General features: G+C 43.4%; 2 long non-coding RNA genes across 3 annotated transcripts; one reads left to right on the top strand and one right to left on the bottom strand.

The window, feature by feature from the left end:
- Positions 1-1,062: 1,062 nt before the first annotated feature.
- Positions 1,063-6,895, bottom strand: LOC145531562 (uncharacterized). The gene is made up of 2 exons (XR_014072532.1): positions 6,357-6,895; positions 1,063-4,452 (listed from the first exon to the last, which is right to left on the bottom strand). It is a non-coding gene; the product is annotated as an uncharacterized LOC145531562 (long non-coding RNA).
- Positions 6,896-7,001: 106 nt separating this feature from the next.
- On the top strand, positions 7,002-10,334 carry LOC145531561 (uncharacterized). Of its 2 annotated transcripts, XR_014072530.1 has the most exons (4): positions 7,002-7,214; positions 8,357-8,588; positions 9,269-10,022; positions 10,136-10,334. It is a non-coding gene; the product is annotated as an uncharacterized LOC145531561 (long non-coding RNA). The 2 variants fall into 2 exon arrangements; XR_014072531.1 differs by lacking the exon at positions 8,357-8,588 and having other exon boundaries at positions 7,011-7,214.
- Positions 10,335-10,619: the final 285 nt, after the last annotated feature.

Here is a 10,619-nt window from a genome sequence, read left to right as displayed (position 1 = left end):
CAGTGAACACCTGCATGGCCCTGTTCTCTCCGACCCAACGCTTCAGCCCCAGACCATCCCACTGAAGACAGAACAGGTGATGCTGAGGACCCAGGGGGCTCCTGCCAAGTCCAGACCCACTGGGACACACGGTTCCGCACAGGCTGCTGGGAAATGCAGGACTTCACACCTTACAGCGCAGACATCTGGGGAGGAGAGGGACAGAAGGGCTGAGAGGAAACTGTTCTCTCATCTCTTCCTCTGCTGGACCATCCCAAGTTGCAGCAGCTCCTATGACCCATTTGAGGATGTCCCATTGGATGAGAGGTCAGCTGCTCTTGTCGCAAAGAGGGGCTGGCCAGGAAGTGTGTGTCTCTGTGTTTCATCTCCTACCTGCTCCTCTCGCCTTTTCCTCCCTCACTCTCACTGCCCTGGGTTTGCACTCATCTGTACAGTGTCAACATGTAAGTTTTCGCCTTAGTCTCTATTTTCCTGGGAACCCAGTATAAAAGAATCGTGTTTTATTTAAAGTTTTTCTTCAAAGAAAAACAAATGATCTTTTGAAAAATTCGATGAAGTTACCCTACACTTACTTGTGTGTTCAATGGCCCTATCGAAGCATAGGAATTTCTGAAGCTGTTCCTGCAATATGTACACTTTGAAAGACAGATGAATCACCGAAGCAGTTTATTAGCTTATTGTTATTCGTGATGAGCCAATATTTACCATATAATTATTTACACCTTTTCTAATAATACTGGAACTATTAAAAAATCTTCGTGTAGGCGAAGTAATTGCACTGGGTCACCTTGAAGATTATGTTACTAGCTGGCCTCCAGCAGGTGTTCATTTCATCTGATTTATATCATTTTTACTTACATTCCACCAAAGCATAGTAATTATGTAACAGAGCAAAGTAAATTCTACAGAATATCATAAAATGATAATCACAGGCTTGGTGAACATATGAATAAGGAACTAGTCCTCTACTTTCATGGTGTAATAAATAAATATCTGGGAACGATTCCCTACAAGTAATAGAAGAAAGACATTGGTAAATGTTAAATACATAACACATACAAACAATATGTAAATAGGATTTATTATATGGTTAACTTGAAAAACAAATTGTCCCATTTATCAATGTAAAATCATTACATTTAACCACTTGCTTATCTAGGATGTGCAAAAGAAATCTCTATCTTAGGCTTGATTTAAAATTATCAGCTATGATTTTGCATGCTCTTTTTGTTCTCATTATTCAGTGCCAAATGTAATGTATTTCTAGGAGTCAATGACTGGTATAAAGTCTCAGAAAAATAAAACTTGTTAGATAAAGCACTTGTGTTCCATTTCAGATTTAATTTTTGCACTATAGTTTTGACAATATTTTATGATAATAATACAGATTTTCTTTTCATAGATAATCAGTTTTTAACTGGATTTTGCTTTATTTTTAAGGTGGGTTGTTGTTGAACGTGTCAAGTTTTGGCAGTACAGTGCAACAGGAAAACAAGATCATTCTATAGAACATCACCCAAGTTTTTACATATGATTTTTGTTGAGAAAATCAAGAATTCCATGAAAAATAGGACTAGATTACATTGTTGAACAGACCATAAATCAATGTTATTAAGTTAGTCAACACATAGAAGATTTGTTTTCATTATCAAGAGATAACTCATAAGGCATGACAAAAATGAAATATCTCTTCTTTTAATCTGCCTCTTTCATCTTACCTGCATGAGATGTTGACTACTTTATGAAACAGCCTAAAAAGTTTTTTAAAATATTTAATATTTTAAAATATTTCAAATTCTAGGAATGTTTCATGTTCATGTTGATATTTTTAAGGCAGATCACTTCCTGAACTTGAACGTGCTATTAAGATTTCTGAAGAATCTTCACCTACTTTGCAAATGTATGAATCTATTGAAAGTAAGAAGTGCCTCTACTAAAATCTCTCTGCCTTAACCTTGGTAGAAATGGTGGGGAGATTTGAGTAGGCAAAAAGCTTTTTCTTATATTTTTACAAAACCTCAAAAATATTTTTAGGTATTTGCATTTTTGCAGGAAAACAAAGTGTCTGTTTTTCAAGCAGTATTATACCTTGAATTATAGCTGCAACCATGCTACATTCCCATTCAACAACTTTCAGTTTTCCTTTTCCTGTAGAATAACAGCCCTAACCTGCATTTCAGATTGGCGGCTTTCCACTGATGGACCTTGACCTCATCTAGTATTCAGAGGTCACTGCTATATTTTGTGTCTTTTCACAAAGCTTTATCAGAATTACACTACCTTTCCTACTTAACGCACTAAAATCTCCTTAGTCCTGAGCTGACATTTAAAACATATAAGAGGAGGTGGTGCTCAGGGAAACCCCAGTCAGAACAGACTCGTGACCAGCCAGCATGGGGAAAATGCGTCAAAATCCTACAGCTGCATCTACTCTAAGTCTTTACCTGTACGCTTTGTGTATCCCTTTCCTATAGGTCTTTTATGGACCGAATGTTTGTGCTCTGAAAATTCTTATAATAAATCCTAAACCCAGGGTGATGGTGTCAGGAGTGGGGGCTTTGGAAGGTTATGAGGTCCTGGGGTGGAGACACTGTGATGGGTGAGTGCCCTTATACAGGAGACCCCGGAGAGCCCCTGCCCCCTTCCTCCAGTGAGAACACAGTGAGAAAACATCATCTGTGAACCAGGAAGTAGGTTCTCACCAGACAGCAAATTTGCCAGATCTCTGTAGACTTGCAGCCTCCAGAACCGTGAGAAGCAGATTTCTATTGTTAAAACTCCTGTCTGTGGTGTTCAGTTATGACAGCCCAGGCCAACCAAGACACCAGTTCAGTTCAGTCGCTCAGTCATGTCCAATTCTTTGTGACCCCACTGACTGCAGCACGCCAGGCCTCCCTGTCCATCACTAACTCCCAGAGTTTACTCAAACTCATGTCCATTGAGTCAGTGATACCATCCAACCATCTCATCTTCTGTCATCCCCTTCTCCTCCCGCCTTCTATCTTTCCCAGCATCAGGGTCTTTTCCAATGAGTCAGTTCTTTGCACCAGGTGGCCAAAGTATTGCAGTTTCAGCTTCAACATCAGTCCTTCCAATGAATATTCAGGACTGATTTCCTTTAGGATGGACTGGTTGGATCTCCTTGCAGTCCAAGGGACTCTCAAGAGTCTTCTCCAACACCACAGTTCAAAAGTGTCAATTCTTTGGTGCTAAGCTTTCTTTACAGTCCAGCTCTAACATCCATACATGACTACTGGAAAAACCATAGCCTTGACTAGACAGACCTTTGTTGGCAAAGTGATGTCTCTGCATTTTAATATACTGCCTAGGTATGTCATAGCTTTTCTTCCAAGGAGAAAACGTCTTTTAACTTCATGGCTGCAGTCACCATCTGCAGTGATTTTGGAGCCTCAAAAGATGAAGTCTGTCACTGTTTTCACTGTTTCCCCTGTCTATTTGCCATGAAGTGATGGGACCAGATGATCTTTGTTTTCTGAATTTTGAGTTTTAAGCCAACTTTTTCACTCTCCTCTTTCACTTTCATCAAGAGGCTCTTTAGTTCTTCGTTTTCTGCCATAAAGGTGGTGTCATCTGCATTTCTGAGGTTATTGATATTTCTCCTGGCAATCTTGATTCCAGCTTGTACTTCATCCATGATGTACTCTGCTTATAAGTTAAATAAGCAGAGTGACAGTATACAGTCTTGATGTACTCCTTTCCCTATTTGGAACCAGTCTGTTGTTCCATGTCCAATTCTAACTGTTGTTTCTTGACCTGCATACAGATTTCTCAGGAGACAGGTCAGGTGGTCTCGTATTCCCATCTCTTCAAGAATTTTCCAGAATTTGTTGTGATCCACACAGTCAAAGGCTTTGGAATAATCAATAAGGCAGAAGTAGATGTTTTTTTGGAACTCTCTTGCCTTTCAATGATCCAGCAGATGTTGGCAATTTGATCTCTGGTTCCTCTGCCTTTTCTAAGTCCAGCTTGAACATCTGGAAGTTCATGGTTCATGTACTATTAAAGTCTGGCTTGGAGAATTTTGAGCATTACTTTGCTAGCATGTGAGATGAGTGCAGTTGTGCGGTAGTTTGAGTATTCTTTGGCATTGCCTTTCTTTGGGATTGAAATGAAAACTGACCTTTTCCAGTCCCGTGGCCACTGCTGAGTTTTCCAAATTTGCTGGCATATTGAGTGCAGCACTTTCACAGCATCATCTTTTAGCATTTGAAAGAGCTCAACTGGAATTCCATCACTTCCACTAGCTTTGTTTGTAGTGATGCTTCCTAAGGCCTACTTGACTTTGCATTCCAGGATGTCTGGCTCTAGGTGAGTGATCACACCATCGTGGTAATCTGGGTCATGATGATCTTTTTTGTATAGTTCTTCTGTGTATTCTTGCCACCTCTTCTTAATATCTTCTGCTTCTGTTAGGTCCATACCATTTCTGTCCTTTATTGTGCCCACCAGGGAAATACAAAAATAAGACCACAGTGAGCCCTACTTTTCCCTATCCCTCTCACCAACTACAGCTAAGAACCCTGGCTACTACATGTAGACTCAGCCTACAGAGACTCTGAAAAGGGAAGAGAAGAAAGTAGGCCATCCAGGGGTCTTAGGACCCAAGGAAAAGCCCAGTGGTGATTCCTGGGTTTTCCCTATGCCTCATACCTCCCAGATTGATGAAAAAAATCAGCAACCCAGAAATACCGATTGGTACAATCACAAAAGCCCCAACAAAAACCTGGAAATGGGCAACCTTCCATGATGGAAATCTTTTAGCCAAAAATGATTCTACTCCAGACAAGGAGCACAGGAAAACTGTGGTCACAAAGGCCAAGCCCAGTAGGAAATGCCAATTGAAGCTGCCCTGAAGGGCTTCCCCAGTGGCTCAGTGGTAAGGAATCCACCTGCCAATGCAGGAGACATGGGTTCCATGGGTCCAGGAAGATCCGACATACTGTGGAGCAACGAAGCCCGGGCACCACACCTACTGAGCCCATGTGCTGCAACTACTGAAGCCTGTGCGTCCTACAACCCGAGCTCCACAGCAAGAGGAGGCACCGTGATGAGAAGCCACCACAACTAGAGAAAAAGCAGCAGTGAAGATCCAGCATGGCCAAAAGTCAATACAACTTTTTTAAAAAGCTACCCTGAAACACTACCCCACACTTATCAGACCAGCCAAGATGGTGGCACCATCTCCTTTTCTTGATGAGAACATAAATTCAGGAGGACAGTTTGGTAGATTCTTAAAAACTAAACATGCAACTACCATATGACACAACATTTGCACACCTGGGCATTTATCTCAGAGAAATGAAGACTTATGTTTCACACAAAAACTTTTCCAGGAATGTGAACATCAGCCTCGCTAATAATAGCCAAACCTTTCAACCTCCCAGAAGTCCTTCAGCAGGTGAATGTATACGCTGTGGGATATCCATACCAAGGACTATTTCTCAACAATAAAAAGAAGACATTGATAGAGAAACCTGGATCTCCAGGGAATTATGTGGAGCAGAATAAAAATCAATCCCAAGAGGTGCACACTCTGTGATTCTATTTGCAGCATATTCTTGAAATGGTGAAACTGTGGAAATGGAGAAAAGATTGATGGGTTTCAGGGGTTTCAAAGAATCTGGGAGTGGAAGAGAAGTGCGTGTGTCTACATGAGGGCCACCTGAGGAGTGCTTATGAGATGGAGATGTGGGTGTCTTGGATGTGATGTCCTATCATTTTTCAAGATGTTGCACTGTGAAATTTTTGGTGAAAGTGACTCAGACAGTAAAATAATCACCCACAATGCAGGAGACCTGGGTTCAATCCCTGGGTTGGGAAGCTCCCCTGAAGGAGGGCATGGCAACCCACTTGTATTATTGCCTGGAGAATCTCCAGCATTCTTGCCTGGAGAATCCCCATGGACAGAAGAGCCTAGCAGCCTGCAGTCCCTGGGATCACAAAGAGTCAGAAATGACTGAGCAACTAAACACACACACACACACTCACACAACTACCTGTATATCTTCAGTGATCACAACATTAGAAGTTTAAAAAAAAATCTCACTTTAATTCCCTAGTCTTTTCAAGTTGTTTCCATATTAAAACACTCAAAACCCCAAAGAGGTAAATAGCACTGCGGTTGGTAAGACACAAACGTCAGACTGGCCACTTTCCCTAGCATGAGGTCCCTAATTAGCTCTCTGATCAGCAGTTGACAGATTAGACAGGAATGTTCGAGTACAGCAAATACATAAAAGAAGAAATTAAAAGAAGAACAACTAGATGAATCTGAACAGGAGCGATCAGAGTGCCCCCTCCCCCCCGACCTTTGGGCACCTAGGGGAGTCCCTTACCTTTCTGGAAGGAGGATCTGCGATGCTTCTCTTCCAGGGATGCTGGCTCAGTGATTAAGGATAAGTTAACAGTACAGGTCCATTTGGAAGGGGGCACAGAAGGGTTGAAAGGTGTCTTTCAGCAGATCCACATTTAAGGAACTAAATGAAGCAGAAACAGAGGGAACATGGACAGGAAAAACACACACAGGTCATTTTCCTAAGGACATCTGACCTTCCCAGATGGATGTTCACAAGGCCGCAAGCTGGGGGAGGACTAAACGCAGAGGAGGAAGAGTCAGTGTGAAGTCATGTGATAGGAGGCACCAACACTGATATTAGGTGGATAAACAAGAATTGGAGTCCCCTCCCCACTGCCCCACTCCTCCCCTGGGCTTTGCAGGTTTGAAGGGATCTTTTATGTTGTAGATGGGATAGTCCTGGAACACAGTGATTGCTCAAGAAATAATGTTTTAAAATCTTCATTTTTATCTTTCCTGGGGAAATGCTGATCTTATTGCATACAGGGCACTTTCTGAGGGTCCTCAAGCCAGAGAACCTTCTAGAGACATCTGTGTGCCTGTGAGGGGCCTCCTGAGTCTTAGTTGTCATGGCAACAGTGCACTCCTCATAAAGGCCTGTCCTGGTTTCCCCTCGGTAACACACTGTCCCTTCGGTCAATCCTCACCTCCTACCACTTCCTTTGGCACAAGCAGTTCAAACATGGACCGTTTAGCACAGGGAACACAGGAATAGTTCACGCAATGGTGGATGCTTTATGTAATCTGGAACTTTTTATCATAGTCATGCATATTAAAAGTTTTTCTCCCACAAATTTACTCTAAGAATGAAGCCATCACCTAGATCAGCAAACCAGAGGTGAGGAGGTTACCCCTCCTGGCCCCTAACCCCCAAGGTCCTGGAAATGCTTGTCCTGTCTCCAAACCAGCTCATGTTCTCCCAGAAACCACAATGAACCGCGTGTGTTTTTGTCTCCAGTTTCTGCCCAAGGATGTGCTGAGATGCAGAAAGGGGTCACAGTGTGAATCTGCTCTACAATACAAGGCAGAGAGCTTCTCTATGCTTTATACAGAGAGAGGAGGAAGGAAAATTGTGTTTCTGCTTGTGGAATCTACTCTGTTATACACTTGCTCTTGTCAGTCAGTAAGTCGTGTCTGACTTTTTGCAACCCCATGGACTGCAGCACATCAGGTTCCCCTGTTTGCTCAAATTCATGTCCACTGAGCTGGTGTTGTTATCTAACCATCTCATCCTCTACCATCCCCTTTTCCTTTTGTCTTGAATCTTTCCCAGCATCAGGGTCTTTTCCAAACATTACAGGTAAATAAATGTGAGACTCAATCAAATACATAGAGTCATAATTCCTGGCTCTTGCTCTCACGCTCAAATATTCTATTTTTCATATGGTGGTCAGTTCAGAGAGTAAAAGTATCTGACAAAGAGATGGACCAAGAAAAGCAGAATTTCTTTTATATTACCCCCAATTCCACCTCCTTTTGCTATCCTCTTTCTTCACGGCCCCAGATCCCAAATTCCTTTCTTTCTTCCACTAAGAAGGCAATGGCTGCGTCAAACCATCAGGGAGAAATTTTTGCTGCAAAAAAAACCAGGAGGAGGAAAGTTAGCATCTCGTTGCCAAGTTTCAGAATTTCCATTTTCACCTCATCGGTTTTCCTCCCTGTTAAAACGTGGTGGAAAGCCACGGAGGAAACGACCTACCATGAGTCAATTAGTGGTTTGTCTTGCCAGGCAAAATAGTGCTGCTGTTTGGGCATTCGTGGTCACTGGTCCGGGATCCCTGAAAGCACAGCGGCTTCAGCTGTGAACACCGAACAGGAAGTGCACATGGGGGGGTCTTCAGGGACGGGGGGTCTTCATGGGGCTTTTTTGGGGAAAAAAAGGCCTTAATGGGGCTTTTTTGGAAAAAAAAAATCTCAGCTTTCCAGATGAGCAAGAAAAGGTTTTCTAAAATATTTCCAACTTGGATCCTCTTATTTCAGTGCATTCAGAATAACCACTCCTGCTCCAGTGCTGGAGGTCGCCCTGACAGGGATCCTCTAGGACCATCAGTCACGTCTGCACTACCTGTTTCTTTTGCTCTCGCCATGAAACAAAGAGTGGTCTGTGCAAAACACATGGCTTGCCAAGCACTTTGCAAGGTTCCAGTTGTGTATCATTTCCACATTAACAACAAGCAAAGAAACAAAGCCACTGGCACAGCATCAGAGGAAAGTACATGCCAGATGTGGGAACATCCTCCACCAGACCCAAGGGAAATCGGGGACTGTTAACCTTAGTATCCAATGCAAGGAGTGCACAGTGGGCTGACGGAGGCTGGTTTCCACTTTGTCTCTTCAATTTTTCACACTTGAGAAGGAGAAGCTGTGAAAAATTGCAGTCTGCCCTTTCCAGTCTTAGGGTAAATTCCTGGTTCTTGATGATTAAGTCACCTACTCGCAGACTCCCCCCACATCTGTGCCAATATTCCAAGTGTCCAGATATAATCTCCATGTCAACACTCTTCTCAGGTTACTATGCAAGATTTGACATGTATCCAACTTGAAATTTTTAAAATAAGCCCACGTAAAATTTAATATTCAATTGGCTTCCCTGGTAAAGAATCTGCCTGCCAATGAGGAGATGTAGGTTCGATCCCTGGGTCAGGAAGATCCCCTGGAGGAGGACATGGCAACCCACTCCAGTATTATTGCCTGGAGAATCTCATGGACAGAGGAGCCAGGCAGGTTACATTACATGGGGTCACAAAGAGTCAGACATGGCTAAGCAACTGAGTACACACACATATGCACACACATATGGTGTATATACACATGCATGCCTACATACATATGCATGCATATGTACTGGCAATTATTCTGCCTATTGCAAGAAATCCATGTTTTCTCCCTCAGGAACTGTGAAGCTGAAAGCACTAACCCATCTAGGGAAGGACGGGCTTTCTCCTCCTGTCCCCTCCTATCTGGGCATCATCACGGCTCTGTTACACCTTTGGTTGCACAGCCAGATTCTATCTCTTGGGGGCGGTGACCCAGCAGACATCACAAAGAAGAGAAAGGAGATTGTCTCTCTTCCCACCCCTCACCCCTGCACCCAAGGTCAGCATTGTTTATGCACACTCACAGGGCTACAGCTGACCGACCCAGGTAACAGACTCACAGTAGCAAGAAAGTGAGGGTAGAGGTTTAGAGCCTCCTGCAGCCTGAACTTCAGATTCACAGACCGTTACTTCTACCCTGGTCCATCTGTCAGAGCAAGAGTTGAGACCAGCTCTGACCCAAGGACGTAAAGAAACAGACTCCACCTACAGATCGAAGAGCAGCAGTGCAGCTTGCAAAGAGCCTCTCCTGAGATGCACCATGGAAGTGAGTTGTTGCTACCACCCAGGGGGAACAAGAGGAAGGAGATGAGGCTCCAGGAAGCTCCTGGAAACATTCCTGTGTGACGACATCCAGGATTTAAAGAGGTAATGGAGGACCCCAGCCATCGTGCTGCTGGAGCACCAAAATCTTAGAGCCCTTCAAAATTCATACCTGTGTCACTGCATGTGACATAGAAACCTGACCATCTAAATGGCTGGCTGAAAGTAACTAGAAGGTTAACTTGTGTTGGAAAAGGAATATTACAAAGGCTTATCATGATCTGATGGTGAGTCTCAAGTAGTAGAATTCTAACATTTTCTCACTAGTTTCATGTAACTGAGTGTGTGTATTTAACTAATTTGCTATTTCTCTCTGCTTCTCTTCTGCCGTTTTCTATAGGATATGTTGGTGGTGAACGAGCTTATAATTTAACCTGTGAGTTTCATTTTATGAAAAAAAATTCTGACAGAACTCAAGGAAGAATGGATATGACGCAGAGAAACTTGATAACCATGGGTGTCCACTTCTGAAATGCGGGCGTGTCTCTTCTTGTAAAAGGGCCAACAGTGTCTTCAGCTGATAAAAAGAGAGTGGCTCAGATCTGGTGTCAGTGACTGTTCTGAACTCCAGGTCTGCTCAGAAGGATGCACGGGTATCGGGCAGTGGTTGCATTTTTAACACTTTGCCTTATAAGCTCTTGAGCATCCGAATCCCCACCCTTAGAGGAGACCTCCAAAGACAGGTGGGGGCGTGGACCACCCACCATGGCACCCAGGGAAAGGAGGCTGCTGTTCCCTACAGCTGGCCAGTCAGAGGCCGGTTCGCAGGCTGGGGAGACTGTTTAGACATTTCTCCCTGGTAACTCCAATCTGAGGAACTGTAA

Source organism: Giraffa tippelskirchi, chromosome 13 (assembly GCF_054371585.1).
Source record: "Giraffa tippelskirchi isolate mGirTip1 chromosome 13, T2T-mGirTip1v1.2.pri, whole genome shotgun sequence".
NCBI classification, from domain to species: Eukaryota; Metazoa; Chordata; class Mammalia; order Artiodactyla; family Giraffidae; genus Giraffa; species Giraffa tippelskirchi.
The sequence above is the reverse complement of the archived record's forward strand: the minus strand, read 5'-3'. Positions and strand labels throughout refer to the sequence as shown.